Genomic DNA, 16,020 nt, shown 5'->3' on the forward strand with positions numbered 1-16,020 from the left:
CTGTCCTCCTAATGAAATCTTACTGAGTCTGTCCACATTCAGAGTTGACTTGTCTCCTAACTCACAATCCATGACAGGCTATGCTTGATGAGGACAGAATGACAATTTCCCATATGAGTGAATTTACCCTTGCTCTGCTCCTCTGGCAGAAACGCCCCCCATGGTTCCCTGTGCAAAATGGATACATGCTGGGTCATGGGACCAGCCCAGCTGGGCTACAGCCGGACATCAGGGCAAACAACTGAAGGGCCGACCAGCCTGGCAAGCTGTGCTCTTTTGGGAGTGGTGCCTCTGGGCTGTTTCAGGACTGTGACAGTCCCCAGAGGGAGAAAGGGGTGAGCAGAGGCAGATAGAGCATGGAGGAGTGAGCCCGTGGCTGCATCTGTCTCCTGCAGGCTGCTGCTTCCTCCACCTGCAGCTCCTTCCCTTCTCATCGTCAGCCTCCACCCCTTGAGGTTGCCTCGGGTCTGTTCCTGCAGCCTGAAAGAGGTGCACTAACCCTATTAAAATCCCCATTTTACAGGTGAGGAAATGGATAACTTTTCTCATGAAACCAGTGCCCGAACTCCCATAAACAGACATGATGGCCTGAGATCCTGGCCCAGGAAAAAGGGTGCTTTATTTAGCACCTGTGAATGCTGGCGGAATTTGCAGACATGTTCCCCAGCACCAGCACGGGCAGAGCAATGGTAGGTCACCTTAGAGTTCACCGAGCGTCAGCACACACATTCAGGTCTCATGTCCTTCTGACTCCACACAGGAGAAAGCGGAGGCCACAGAGGCCAGCTGGTTCCCAGAACACAGATCTGCGGCAGGAAAGCTGGGGCGATCTTCACCCTCCGTCCCCTTTATCACAGCTGCCCCCCATACCCCTGCACTCCTGACCCCTTGGCCTGAGCCTGGGGACGTGGACGCTGTCCCCGTCTCCACAGAGCTTCCTCCTCCAGGCTTCCTCTCCTCTGTGCTGCTGCCGGTTATCCTTCTAAAATGCAACTCGAATCCTGCCCGTTCTTAATAACTTTCCCACTAAATAACTTTGTTATTGAGATGAGGTCTCACTGTTGTCCAGGGTGGAGCTCAAGTGGCACAATCACAGCTCACTGCAGCCTCAGACTCCTGGGGTCAGGTGATCTCCTGCCTCAGTCTCCCCAGTAGCTGAGACTACAGGCATGTGCCACCATGCCTGACTCTAAATGACATTTTAGTAACATGTCAAACAGCTAATATGTATCAAGCACTCAATATGTGCCAGGCACTACAAGGAAATAGCACCTCACTTATTTGCATGAGAATCTTGTGAAGTATGCACTGATTGTCCCATTACACAGATGAAGAAACAGAGGCACAGAGATGATAAGGCACAGGCCCAACAGCACTCAGACTGTACCTGGCAGGGCAAGGCCTGAAACCAGGAGGTGCACAGCTCCCTGTGGAGGTGGAGGGGAGGGCTGCAGCAGGAGCCAGGAAGCCTGAGCCGGGGACCAAGACCGGGTCAGAGGCTCTGTGACCCTCTCCATGGTCTACTCAAATAGAACAAAGCAAGAGTGTGCTCTGAGAATCAAGTTGCCCCCGGAGATAGCCAGCTGTGTCTTGGTTCTGTGCTGACCTGTGACACTGGCCACTCCTCACCAGAACCACCTTCACTGAGTTTATGAAGCATGTCTACACCGGAGCACATCTACACTGCAGGGAAGGCTGGGTCTTCTTATCCCATCATGCAGCAAACCGAGGTGGCAGCCTATGTGACCAACCTAGGGCCCAGGGCTCCTCAGTAACAGCCCAGAGCCTACTGCCCATACTCCTTGGGGTTGCTGTGCCGTCTTCTAGAACCTACTATCTGGACAGGACTGGCTATTACCCATGTGGAAAGCTTTCCATCTGCAGGTATAACTGGGTTCTCCCAGAAATTTCTGGAAGGAAGAATTAGCTACACTGTGACTTAGGGCCCTGCAGGATCCTCAGTAGGGCAGGTCTTGGGGGATGGGATGTCCTTAGTGCTGGTCTTGCTTTCTTGCCCCCGACACTGGGTTGCCCATGGCTCTGCTGCCAAAGCCAGGGTGGGCTCGGCTGGCGGGCGGAGGCCCGTGTGTGTGTGCAAAGCGCTCTGTTTCCTCTGCTAAGCCTGCTGTGCATGTCACCAAGCCTAAAACTCCACATCAGAGACAGTCGTAGCTTCACTCAAGGACAGCGTCTTCTGGCTCCTCCGTCAACACCTGTCAGGTGCAGGGGTGGCGGGAAGAGGCATCTCCACTCTACCTTGCCCTGATGTTGCAGTTTCAGCCAGGCCAGGCCCATCAGCAGAGGACACAGCCCTGATTTCAACCAGAGACAAAGGCAGGGGCCATGAGCTGAGACCTGGGGTGGCTTCAGTGGCCAGAGAACAGTGAGGCCAGCCCCATAGCCAAGGGAGTGCAGAGGCTCTAAGTGGTTTCAGAAAATTCAGGGTGGTGCCGGGCAAAGCTCATGCCTGCATCTTTTCCTTTTGTTTTCTGAAGAGGTGAACCCCTCTTTTCTGGGTGAGAGGTCAGGAGGTCTGGGACATGGGTCCACAGTCAGCCTAGAGAGGCGGGCCTGGGGTGTGCAGGCTTTCCTGCCTGGGTTTAACCAGAAACACTTATCTCACCCAGAGGTCCAGGCAGGACTGGGCTGGCCTCTGGCTAGGCTCAGCACTGACCAGGCAGCAGCCAAGAGGACTGGGACACAGCCCTGGGCCCCACAGAGCTGCTGCCGGCAGCCAGGCTGCCCTAGTGGTCCCCTCCTCCTCCGGGGTTGCCATGGCAACCGAGCAGGAGGGACCTTGTTGTCTGGCCCTGGCACTCATCTCTTGCTTCTCCAGCCTCATCTACATTCCAACCCTTGGTAAGAGCCGGTGTCGGAAGCCCTGACATGGAGATGACATCCTGCCGAGACCTGACCCTGGCCCCAGCGCTGCGCGTGGCAGGGATGGGTTGCTGGGGTGTTTGTGTGTGTGTGTGTACGTGTGTGTGAGAGAGAATGTGGTGGGGTTGTTGCCTTGCTGTGAGTGTGAGTGTGGGGGGTGGTTGCCTTGCTGGGTGTGTGTGAGTGTGGGGGGTGGCTGCCCTGCTGGGTGTGTGAGTGTAAGTGTTGGGGGTGGTTGCCTTGCTGTGTATGAGTGTGTGGGATAGTTACCTTGTGTGAGTGTGTGTATGGGGTGGTTACTCTCCTGGGTGTGTGAGTGTGGGGGGTAGTTGCTCTGCTGGGTGAGTGTGAGTGTGGTGGGTAGTTGCCTTGCTGGGTGTGTGTGAGTGTGGGGGGTGATTGCCTTGCTCTGAGTGTGAGTGTGGGATGGTTGCCTTGCGTGTGAGTGTGGGGGGTGGTTGCTCTGCTGAGTGTGTGTGAGTGTGGGGGATGGTTGTCCTGTTGGGTGTGTGTGAGTGTAAGTGTGAATGTGTGGGATGGTTGCTTTGCTGGGTGTATGAGTGTGAGTGTGGGGAGGTTGCCTTTCTGTGGGTGTGAGGGGTGGCTGCTTTGCTGGGTGTGTGAGTGTGTGAGTGTGATTGCCCTGCTGGGTGTGTGTGTGAGTGTGCAGGGTGGTTGCTCTGCTGGGTGTGTGAGTGTGTGAGTGTGGGGGGTGGTTGCTCTGCTGGGTGTGTGAGTGTGTGAGTGTGGGGGGTGGTTGCCCGCTGGGTGTGTGTGAGTGTGAGGGGTGGTTGCTCTGCTGGGTGAGTGTGTGAGTGTGAGAGTGTGGGGGGTGGTTGCTCTGCTGGGTGTGTGTGTGAGTGTGTAAGTGTGTGAGTGTGTGGGTTGGTTGCCCTGCTGGGTGTGTGTGGGGTGGCTTCCCTGCCTGGTGTGTGAGTGTGAGTGTGGGGGGCGGTTGCCTTGCTGGGTGTATGAGTGTGAGAGTGTGGGTAGTTGCCCTGCTGGGTGTGTGACTATATGAGTGTGGGGTGTGTGTTCTGGGTGTGGTTGGGGCTGAGTTAGGGACATGAGCGGGGCTGGATTAGGGGAGTGAGTGGGGCTAGGTTAGGGACATGGGTGGGGCTGGGTTAGGGAAGTGGGCGGGGCTGAGTTAGGGAAGTGAGGGGGGCCCTGGGTTAGGGAAGTTGGGGGTATGGGTTAGGGAAGTGGGTGGGGCTGGGTTAGGGAAGTGAGTGGGACTGGTTAAGGGAAGTGAGTGGGGCTGGGTTAGGGATGTAGGTGGGACTGGATTAGGGAAGTGGGCTGCGCTGGGTTGGGGTATGGGCGGGGCTGGGTTAAGGTAGTGGGTGGGGCTGGGTTAAGGAAGTGGGCGGGGCTGGGTTGGGGAAGTGAGTGGGGCTGGGTTAGCGGTGTGGGTCGGGCTGGGTTGGGGTATGGGCGGGGCTGGGTTGGGGTATGGGCGGGACTGGGTTAGGGATGTGGGCGGGGCTGGGTTAGGGATGTGGGCGGGGCTGGGTTAGGGAAGTGGGCGGGATCAGGGCTCCACAGGACTGTGCTCCTGGGGTTTTCTCCAAGCACCCTGTGGGCTACACTGCCGGGCGAGCATTCTCTCCAGCACATGTTGTCCAGCCAGGCAGCACTAGCCTTCCCCCTTCCTGGAAGCCTCCTGTTTGCTGCCTGGGTTTCCCCTCCCTGCTGCACACCCTTGTGAGAACTTGACGGTCTCTTCTGAAGGAGGTTGATGCTGTGCCACAATGTCATATGCTGGCTGCTTCATGCCTGGTTCTGCTTGAACGTCACCTCCACGCAAACCCAGCCTGGGCCACAGGATGGAGCCCAGCACTCGCCTCCCTGGTGCTTCCTGGATTTCATCACTCACTCCATGATGTTGGTTGGTGTCTGTGTGTCTCACCCTTGAGAATGCCAGCTCCTAGCAGGCAGGAGCTTCCAAATTCTGTTCCTGACTGTGACCCCGGCACTCAGAGCAGTGCCCGGCACACAGTGGGTGCTCAGGAAACTTGCTGAGTAAGACAGTGAGTACATGAATAAATGAAGAGGACTTTCTGAGCAGTCCATCTGGCCCTTTGTCCTTGTCTTTGGCCCTCACTGGTGAGCTAGGGCCTGCACTGCCTGAAAGCTCATCTGAGGGCTCGTCTCCTCCCTGAAGCCCTCTCAGATTCCCCACCTTCCAGGCCACCTTTCTCTGAATTCTCCGGGCACTTGCTTTCCTCATGCTGACTGCACACTGGCCCGCATGACCTTGAACTGTGGGAGTCTGTGGTCCTGTCTTCCTAACCAGACATGAGCTCCTTGAGGGGCAGGACACTGCTGCACCTTTTGTGTGCTGAGCACAGGGCCCTGCAAACAGCAGATGTTCAGTGTGTGCTGATGACGCTGATGGGGTGAAGTCAGTGAACAAAGTCCAGCCAGAGTCGTTCACAGCTCCAGATGACATCTCCCCAGCAGAAGACCTCCCACAGCTTCATGGGTAAGACTTTCAAAGTCGGAATGCTTCTGGTGGCTGAGTCATCTTTCCTGAGCTGAGATGGGGTAGTTTAGGAGGCTGGTCTCAACTTTATATCTCATCCTTCCCCGATAGCCTTATGTTTGAATTTGACTCAGTCTTCAAACCTGGGTCAAACAGCACCTCACTCGACAGTCTTCTGTGCTTTTCTAAATGGAGCTGATGGCTTCCTCCCTTCACACTTCGATCTGAGCACTTTCCTGCCCACTCTCAGGTGCAGCAGTGCACCTGCCGGATGGTTTTACTGAGTCACATTTCTGATGTGCCTGTCGGGTGAACAGATCTATCTTTTTCCAGTATCCCTTCTGTGGGCATCACTCCTGTCTAATTTCAGGTGGTTCTGAAGGGACCATGAGTCATAGCACCTGCCCTTCACCCCAGACCCAGGAACACTCACGACACCCAGAAAAAGACATTCATTTTAGCCCTTACTCTGTCAATAGTGACTGGGCCTGGGGATGTGCACTGGGCCACAAAAGGCCAATCAGAATATTTTCATGGGATGTAAACACAGACACTTGGAGAAATAGGGTCTTTTCATCAGGAGCAGCTCAGCTGGGAGGATATAAGCTTGAAGTTTCCAGAGTCTGGAGAAAGCCCGTTTGCAGTAAAAAGGGAATAAGCCCGAGGTAATGAGAACTAAGGGGAAAACAGAGAGAGAGAGAGAAAGAGAGAGCATCCTGACATCTTCTGAGCCCTTAGGCCCAGCAGAACCTAAAGAGCTAAAGAGTGAAACACGCCAGAAGATCTCTTGCTGTCAAGAGAGGCCAGAACGGCACTGCCCACATTAGACTGGGCTTTGGGAGGGCGGACTCGCCCCTAGTTCTTCCCCCGGCTGCTCATGGCCACCTGCTGGGTGTAACCACTTCAACTTCTACACATACTTTCTGATAATTAAATAAGCACATGAATGACTAGTTTTCTCTCTATCATCCATTTCTCTATTTCTCATTTATACAGAAATAAATGAAAATTGTTAGAAGGAGGAGGAAAAGAAAAGGCCTTTTTCCTATTGTGCCAGGCACTGTGCAATGTCTAGTTTAACCCCTGAAATGACCCTGAGGCACGACTGGTATTATCTAGTATCTCACATTATCTCTACTGCAGGCAAGGAAACCACCATTCACAAGGAAGTCAGGGAGGGAACCACCATTCCAGCTCAAGTCTCCCCAGCTCCACCATTGTGACCATCTTCCCAGAAGGCTCCATTTGTACAGAAGTAACAGGCATGTGAGCTTTATCGTACTTAAAAAGTCCAGTGTTCCTAGAAACCTCAGGGGCAAATAACAACGCGGAAATATTCCCAAGGCAATGCTTTGTTTTTCTGTAAAGTTGTTCTGGGCAGAAGAGGAAGAAGAGACCGAGCGCCTCGGTTTGTGGTGCCCAGCATGCGGGTGCTGAGTACGGCTGCTGCGGTGGGAGGGCCTCTTTCTGAGGCTGGGGTCTTAGTCCTCAGGCAGGGCTGGGCAGTGAGGGGACCTCAGCCTAAGGGAAGTTCTGTCATTAACAACCTGTGACCCTGGACAAGTCACACGACTCTTTGGAATTCAACTGGAACAGGGACTCCTTCCTTCCTTCCTTCCTTCCTTCCTTCCTTCCTTCCTTCCTTCCTTCCTTCCTTCCTTCCTTCCTTCCTCTCTCTTTCTTTCTTTCTTTCTTTCTTTCTGTCTCTCTCTCTCTCTCCTTCCTTCCTCTCCCTCTCTCTCTCTCTCTCTCTCTTTCTCTATTTCTCTCTTTCTTTCTTTCTCAGAGTTTTGCTCTTGTCACCCAGGCTGGAATGCAGTGGTGCGATCTCAGCTCACTGCAACCTCCACCTCCCAGGTTCAAGTGACTCTCCTGCCTCAGCCTCCTAAGTAGCTGGGATTACAGACTCCCGCCACCACACCTGGCTAATTTTTGTATTTTTAGTAGAGACAGGGTTTCACCATGTTGGCCAGACTGGTCTTGAACTCCTGACATCAGGTGATCAGCCTACCTCGGCCTCCCAAAGTGCTGGGATTACAGGAGTGAGCCACTGCACCTGGCCAGGAACTCATTTCATTTGTCTGTTTCGGTTGATGGGGGTGGCTCCTGGGCCAGTCCCAGGGACAACCGTGACGCTGTCCCTGGGGCCACCAGTGTGAGAGGATGGGTACATGGCATGAAACCCAGTACAGGACTCTGGGAGGGGGCAGGCGCCCTAGTGGGCTATACCCCTAGATTGCCCTAATACTCTGACTTTGGGCAGCCCTGGGTGCCTCCCACCTGGGGTCCCAGCATTGCTGATGGGAGTGGGAGAAACATTTTAGACAGACCCAGCCTGGTGTGGAAGAGAAGAGAGTTCCTGGCCTGGGAGTCAGCTACTGGGGTCCCGTCCCACCCTGAGCCATGGGTTTGGGTGTGATGACCTCTGCGCCCTCTTCCACTGTGACACATGCAGAGTCAGCCCACAGCAGAAGGTAGGGGGACCACCATGTCATGGAGCCACACCCATGGGGTCAGGGAGTAAAGGCGCCTACTCGCCCATGTTTCCCTGGGGACTGTCTCCCAGCAAAGCCTGGTCTGCAGTGTCCTATGCTAATGGTTGCACTTCAGCTCAGGATTGAAGCTTCCGTTTCCACACCTGGAGCAACAAGAGCAACCACATGCATTTTTTAATCACACTGCATCTGCAAATTTTTTTCCCCACACACACAATGACCTGGGCTAGGGAGGCCTCCCTAAGAATTATACCACAGAGAACTGCACACCAGAGCCATCGAAAGAACTGCCCCAGGTCCCACAGCTCCATGAGTGGGGCTGGCTGGGCTTGCACCCAAGTCTTCTGACTCCAGGTTGAACCTTGCCCCTTGGATCTATTGTCTAGGAAACAGGGAAACTTTGCTTGTCTTGCTGGGACATTATGAGGAAAGAATCTATAAAAATACTTAAGACCTTTGCAAATTCAAAGTGCTGGGTCCATGCTGAATAATTGATGGGCTCAGGCTGCTTGGAGCTGACGCACAGTCCTCCTTCAGGAAGGCTGGGAGCGCGGAAACCTTCCTTTTCATTTAGCCCGGTGAAAGAGGCTGCCGAGAAAATCGCCAAGAAAGACGGCTTCCCTGTTGGTCAGAAAGAGGCCCTGGCTCCTGGGAGCCATAGCTCTAATTTAGGGCCTCCCTGAAAGGCGGGGAGAAAGCCCAGGGCCACTGCAGGGAGAGGGGCTCTTGGGACACCCAGTCGCTGGTGTGTCCCTTCCAAGGCTGTGGGGCTCTGGGAAAGGACGACCCTGGCAGGCAGGGAGAGGTGCCTGAGAATCTGAGAGTTTGATTTTGGAGGAGATGGAGAGGGGGAAAGTAGCCGTGGGAAAAGGAGAGAAGGATGTGGTTTTCCTCCTGGGAAATGCTCGACAAGGCATGGATGCTCAGAGGGGCTAAGGCAGTCTGCTGCCGCCCCGCCAACCGCCACATGAGACCCAGGGTTTTTCTGGCCAAAGGCCATGGTGGCAGTGGGGATTAGAGGGCAGAAAGTAGACACAGAGTGGCCTTTAGAGCAATCTGCAGAGATGAAAGCAGAATGCAGCGCGGGCCAGTGCCCCGGCTATACAAACAGGAAACACTTCCCAGCTGGCTGAAACTCAGACGCCAGGGCACAGCTAAGGACACTGGGGATGTGTGCCCTCCCTCATGGCTCCAGCCCACCAGAGTGGCTCCTAACCAGCTGGCATTGGCCTCAGCCTCCAAACAAGGCAGATCTAGGACTATTCGAATCCACAGGATAATGGGCTCCAAGTTGGAAATAGGCAGAATCAACAAACTACAGCTCAAGTGGGGATCTGTCCAGATGATCTGCTTTCTATTTTATCCGCAGCACAAATTCCAAAGCCCAAGATTTCTAAAAGACTTCCTAAGGCCTTTCACGGTGATCCCTGTGCTTATGCCAACTGGGCACTTCCATGTTCAGGCTGGGGGTGCTGACCTATCAGGGACTAGAAGGGTCCTTAGGGTTTCCTGGTGTTTGGACGCAGTGGGGTCCCAGTGTGGCCTCAGCCTAGCCAGGACTGCCCAGTGCAGCCTGTAACTGGCTGCAGGCGCAGCGCTGTGCCTGCACTGGGGCTTGGCGGGGACATGTGGCCTGAGTGCCCGCGGGCAGGACAGAAAATGGGATGTGTGACTTTGCTTCCCTGCCGTGTCAGCTTGCATTGGAGGTACCGGGCTGCTGAAGCCTCTCGGGGTTCACACCTCACAGAGGAAAGGAATCAGGAGCAGGAGAAAGGGATGGAGCAGCTTAGCAACAGGGCAGAGCCGGGTGTCGGGGGACGTGGGTTGGTTGACAGCCAGCCCTGCCACTTACTAGTTCTATGACCTTGATCAACAGATTCAACCCTCCTAGGCCTAGGTTCCACAACCATGAAACAGGATTATAATGGATTGTACCTCACAGTCTTGGAAGGACCAAATGAGATCAAGTTTACATGAATTTTTAGTTACACCTCTAATAGGACTGTCACCTCCTGCTCTTGACTGTGCTTGGCTGTCATTCTCCTTGGTCCATCCAATTAGCAAATGGCTCCTGCACTGAGAAAGTTAACTGAAGCATGCAGAACAGCATCTTACTGCCAACTCAGGACTCTACTGCATAAACCGCCTTTACTCATCAGCAGCCCCGCCAGACTCTACGCTCCCTGAGGGCAGGGCCTTCAGTTTCTGCTTCCTTGGTAGGGTGGTGCATTTGGATCCTAAACTCCTTTGCAGAGATGGTGGGCTGTTCTGTGTGGTTTCATTATTCCAGCTGCGACCTGGGTGAATTCAAATCAGTAACACCCACCCCCACCCCACTCGCAGCCACTGCCTCCCAGCAGAAAGCATCTGCGTCAGAGGCGGCTGGGACAGGCACTTGGGCGTCTTTATCTCTGGTCAGCATTGGGCATTTGATGATTAGCAAAGTAAACATTAGAAATGCGTTCTCGTTGGTAAAGACAGAGGTATTCAAGATATGTGGGTTGGCTAAATGAACTCAGAGACACTCTTGACTCAGGAAAGAGCAGGAGAAAGAATCCATGAGAGCTCCAGGGAGGTGTGGTCAGGGCAGCAGAGAGCAGATTGCTGGGCTTCACCGAGCCCCCAGGACAGGCTGTACAGACTGCTGGACCCATGTGCAGTAAATATTTGTCCAAAAATGTGTACATGTCTGGCAGAATCTGCTCTGAGGCTGCTTTCATTCAAACTTGATAATGAGGTTGTCTTCACCTTCCTCCAAGTTTTCAGCAGCTGCTATCAAACAAATAAACAAAACAGCAGCAGCCACACAACCAAACCTGGGAGGTGCCTTTGTGACTCGAGGGACTTAGGTTAGTTCACACCTGGCATGAGGCTTCCAGAGTGAAGTGCGTAGAGATGATCACAGGACTAGTGAGGTAGTGTCACTTTCAACTTGATGGTGGACAGTGGGGGCCAGGTCCCTAAGGCAAGGACCCTCATCCAGAACCTTCCTGGGTGGCCACCCCCTTAAGGGTGCACCTGCTGACCTAGGGGCTGCTGTGCCCAGCCAGCTCGCAGAGTCTCCGCTGGCTTCCTGGAATGAGGAAATGCTGCTCAGCCTTTGAGAAGGCCTGGAACTGTAGCCAGTGCGCAGGTCACTGCCTAGGCTCTTTCCATACCTGCCACTGGACCTGGAAAATGGGGTCTGACCTGGGCCTGTCCCTCTAGGTCCCAAGGGACAAGCCCTGCGAGGGAGCCCTTGGGCATCTACTGCCAGCTTCCACCTTTGGATCAGGATGCCCTGGAAGGAACTTCTGGCCACACTGAAGAAATGGGGGCTTGGTCTATGCCCCCAGCGGGAGAAGGTGAACCCCATCCTCTGCAGGTCTCTGCAAAGGCCGCTGGGGAGGAAGATCACACTTACGGGTACCCGAGGGACCCTTTGGAAACTCCTCAGTGAAGGGAGATTTGCGGTGGGGGAGCAAAGCCACTCCCCACTAGAGATGACAACTTGGGGGAAGCTACTGTGCGCTGAGGCCACGTGGCAGGGCCCTGGCGTGGGGAGGAGCCTGACGCTAGACAGCTGCTGCTAGAGAAGAGAGGCCCCTTGACGGCTGTGCCCACAGGGAGTCTGGGCTACTGCTCTGCACAGTCCTTCTCTTGAGAGTGGCTGATGGATGAGATTTGATGCTGCCTGGCAGAGCTGAGCAGGCAGGCAGTGCCCAGGAGGAAAGGGGGTGAGGTGGGAGCAGCCCCCCTCAAACTGCTTTGCTCACCTCTCTCCAGGCTTGTCCTTCCTCTCCAACACTTCTCCAGAGGGAAGTGGTACGGGTCAGGGTGGGGAAGAGTTGGCCTTTAATGGACAGGGCAACGGTCCTAACCAGGGAAAAGCTGAGACCTGCGGCCTACCCGACTCATCCTGGCAACACAGCCCTTGGTGGCAGCTCAGACTCTACAGATGATCGCAGAGTCAGTGAGGCTCACCTGTTGCCCCTTCTAAACTCTTTTCTCACCCTGCCCCATCCTTCTTGCTCCCCACCTCCCCCTGCCCACCATGTAGCCCATCCTCGGCTCCTCAAGGTCTGTTTCAGTCTGTGCTTTTCCTTCCTTTCTCCACATGACAATCCAAGTCTCAGAGTGCATTTGCATAATAAGAGCCAGCCAGGCTAATCCTAAGGGATTTCCAGTTAGTGGCACGTGAGTGCTCTCCCACCCCTGGTCTGGAAACCAGGAGCAAAGTTCTCAGTTATTCATCTTCCGCCTTTGCAAGCAGCTCAAGTCCCTTGGGAAAGCACAGCTCCCAAAGGGTTCTGGGAATTCCAGGAGCTCCTGTAGGGCCAACCGGGCTTTCTGCGAGCAAGATTTGCCTAGAGAACACAGCAGCCAGGGTGTGAGAAGCCTAGCAAGTAGTTTCTTCCTCATTGGCCTGGGGCTCTGTGGCTCTCTCTCAGCAAATAGTTAGGTACGGCCTTAATTTATTTCCCTGCCAGAGTCCCTCTTGGAGGGGGGCCAAGCTCGTAGACAGGAAGGCGGGGACTGGCAATTTAGTGGAAATCCATGCATGTAATTGGGGGGACCAGAAGAACAGGAGCAAGTGCGCAGGGAGTCTGGGGTTCTGGGCAGGCAAGGAGGAGAACAGCGTGTGGGGGAGTAACCCTTTCTTCTGCTTCAGGTGAGAAGAATTGAGGCTGGCCAGGCCCGACGGCACAGACTTGCAAGCTCCTGATAGAAGAAATGGCTTTCCTGGCTCCACCAGGTTCCTCAAGAAGGCAGGGGACCTTCTCAGGTCACGAGATGAGCCCCACCACACGGTTCTCATTTCATCTGGGTGTGAGTGTTTCTGCCCCTCTCTGGGCCTTAGGTGCCTCAGATTTCCCAAAGCAGCCTTCCTTTGAGAGCACTGTCCCAGGAGTCAGGCACATGAGGCTGTCTCTGCTCTCTCACCAGGAGTGGGAGCCACACCAGGTCACTTAATTTCTCAGAGTCCCATTGGCAAAACAAGGATAATAGAGTCCCCTTGAAGGGTGATGGGGAGGATGGAGTGGCCAAGGGATGCGAAGGGTTTCAAAGTAGTGCATGGCCCATAAATGCACTCAGGAAAGAAGAACTGTCATCTTTATCCACTCCAAGCACAGCCATGGCTGCTTTCCAAGCTCCTTAAAAACACACTGCAGAAGTTCCTATCCTGCCTAGGCTCTCAGGCAACAGGCGCCACCGCACCTCTGCTTTCCCAAGACTTTGTCTACGCTCTCCAGGCTCCCTCCTGAGCTTAGTGAGAGGGCAGGACTGTGCCTACTGTATCAATGGGAAGCTGCTTTGGAGCACTTGTCCCTTTGGGAAAACCCTGTGGATAGGGACCTGATCTCATCTTCTGGGATTCTCCAGCAATGACGGGGAGTTTGTGGAAACCTGACTTGGGAGAACCTGCTTGCAGGCATAAGGCAGTGGCCAGCCCCCAACCTAGAGTCAGTCCTCCTTCCAGATTTTCCCAGGAGGTCCCAGTCCTCAGAATTCCCTCCAAGCCCCACCGGGAACAAGAACCAGGCAGGAATGGGTTTGCAAAAAAGCAATACATCCAACCTGACTTGACTGAAGAAGACGCCCCACCCCTTGTGGTCTGCGGCCCCATGTCTCGGTGACTCAGGGTGCCCACCTTCAAGGTTGACCTGCTCGTTCCCGGGGGCCCTTTGGGCTGTGCCGTTCCCTCAGGTCACATTGGCTTGGGTCCTTAGAGCACCCTGGTGCCCACGTGCCCTGGGCCACTTCTCCTGAGTTAGGGATCGCATCCGTGGGGACAGAAAACTTCCATCTCACTGAACCTGAAGACAGGAGCCAGGCTGGGCTTGGAGGTCACCAGCTGCCTGGGAGGGGACCCGGAGAGGCTGAATGGGGCCCTCCCTCTCAGACGGCAGACCCCAAACCTCCACCCAGAATCCGAGCCCTGACAGGGCCAGCAGGGAACTGGGAGATGAAGTCCAGCCCTGGCTGCCCGGTTCCTCTGGGAGGGCAGCGAGCCCGCAGGAGCGGGAGCGCATGAGCGGCCTCTCCTTGGGGCGGTGGGCGCACGTCCCCTCCGGGGCGCTTTGGGATCGGGCTGCTCCGCGCCACCGCTCGCTCTGGGGACCTGCGACGCCTCAGCCACTGCCCAGCGCGCGCCGCTCGCCGCGGCCACACCTCCCAGCCCCTGGGAAAGTCCCCGCCGCCGGCGCGAACCCACCTTGCGGGCGCCCAGGGGCCCTGCTGGGGACTCGCCGGGGTCCCCGGAGCTGCCTCTTCCTGGGCGGGTCCGCGCTGCCCGGCTCCGGTTCGGCCTCAGCTCGGCGCTACCGCCTCGCCTCTCCGAGCTCCGGTGAATTCTCGGCGCTGCTCCTTTCGGAAAGGACTTTTTTTTCCCCCTGCGTTGCGTCAGGGCGGTTGCCTGGCGACGGCCGAGCTCTCAGCCGCGAGCCTTTCACCGCGATCCCAGCCGGGCGTTCTCGCCCCGGGTCCGAGAGCGCCCAGGGTCCTAGCGCCCCGTCGGTTCTCCGGCCCGGGCGGCTCCCGCCGGTGGAAACGAACTGCACGCCTTCGCCAAACCCCAGATGAAACCAAACCCAAACATCCATTTTCTCATTAAACCCGAAACCAAGGCAGTTTCCCCCAATTGTGGCAACGTGGCTGCGCCACTGTCAGCAGTTTGTCCGCATGGAGGGGGCAAGGGGACCCCAAGCCCACGGCCTCACCCTACACACGGCTGGAGTTCATAGGACCAGCGGCCACGACTGCTCCCGAGCGCCTACCGTGGGCAACACCCCCCGACGACCCAGCAGGGCAAGTGTAGGTATCTCTGGCTGCCAGATGAGGAAATTGAGGCGCAGAGACCTGAGCGTTTGCCCCACTAACCACAGGGTGCCTGTCCCGTCAGGGTCGCGGCATCGGCCACCTCTGGCTGTCCTTAGATTCTAAGACCCAGTCTCTGCTCCATCAAAGCCCAGAGCTGCAAACCCTAAGGCACACGCAGAACAGCAGCCCGAGCTGCCCGGCCCGCAGGTCTTCAGGACCTGTCCCAGCTTCTGACGAGGGGCGCAGGCCAGACACCGGAGGCCCCAAGACTGGTTACTCGATGAGGGTCTCTTACCCCAGACCTCACCAAGCACCTTTCCTAGATGCCCGGGGCTGGAAGCGTCTTTCAAAGCGCTCCGGTCTGCCATTCTTACGATAGCCCTGGGCGTGCGCGCAGGCGCCGTCTACAGGGCAGACGCGAAGCTGAGTGGTGGTGGGGCTGCAAAGTGACTGGCGCAGGCTCCAGGCAGGTGCACGGCTGATGGGGCCTTCTGTGGGGCCTTAGCTCCTGCAGGGGCCCGAGACCCTCGTGCTGCCCTCTGGTGCCCGTGTCCTTCACTGCAACTCCGCATCCAGCCCTGACCTACTCCCTTCCTTTCTGACCTTCACTGGAAGGTCCTCTAAGGGACGTCGTCTAAGGAGACATCTTGCCAGTACAGACCTAGTCATGCCAATAAGGCAAGGGTCCTAAGCCAGCGGGTGTATTAACAGGCGTCTTTTGGAGAGTCACGGAGTTGATACAGATCTTCTGATTCCAGCTCCTAAACATGACACCTTCCTTCTTCCTGCCCCCTGCCACTGTCCCTACCCAAGCCACCAGCAGCTTGCCCTACCCAGTTCTGGGACCTGACACCCGGGTCCAAGCGTGCGCGCAGTCTCCTTACTGATGTCCCTTTACCCACTCTCAGCGCCTCCCAAGCCAGTTACTCCTCCCCAAGCAGGGGAAACTTACGAATGGAAGTCCAATCTCAGCTACTTCTGCTTAAAGGCCTTCAACGGCCCCCAGTCCTCGGGGGATTAAGAGCTAGCTTGGCTGCAGGGGCCTGGTTGGCCTCTGTCCATCTCTAGGGCCTTGTCTTGCACGGACCCTTGCTCCCCAGACAGATGCTCTTCCAGTCCCTCTGTACACCTGCTCCTCCCCACGGGCTGCTGCAGCTCTGCCTCCCAAGGGAACCCCAGGTTACAGGTGCTGGCAGCCCCCTGCCTTATCTCCTTCATGGACCAGTTATAATTCCAAGTTTACCTGTGAGGTTATTTGATTGGTGCCTGTCTCCCTCTGAGGAAGTAGGCTCCAGAAGGGCAGGAACCATGTTTGCAGGCAGAAGCCTCAATCTGGACTTGGGGATGCAGCATCCT

General features: G+C 55.8%; 1 protein-coding gene across 2 annotated transcripts in view; it reads right to left on the reverse strand.

The window, feature by feature from the left end:
• LOC105491179 (family with sequence similarity 167 member A) overlaps positions 1-15,035 on the reverse strand; it is a 45,954-nt gene extending 30,919 nt beyond the window's left edge. Inside the window, exon 1 of one of the 2 annotated variants that reach the window (XM_011757342.3) lies at positions 14,060-15,034. The gene's annotated coding sequence lies outside the window, so the exon portion shown is untranslated. Of the gene's footprint in view, positions 1-14,059 lie in introns of both variants that reach the window. The other variant, XM_011757346.3, reaches the window with a different exon arrangement.
• Between the last annotated feature and the right edge of the window lie 985 nt (positions 15,036-16,020).

The sequence above is a fragment of the Macaca nemestrina genome, chromosome 8 (assembly GCF_043159975.1).
Source record: "Macaca nemestrina isolate mMacNem1 chromosome 8, mMacNem.hap1, whole genome shotgun sequence".
In the NCBI taxonomy this organism is placed as follows: Eukaryota; Metazoa; Chordata; class Mammalia; order Primates; family Cercopithecidae; genus Macaca; species Macaca nemestrina.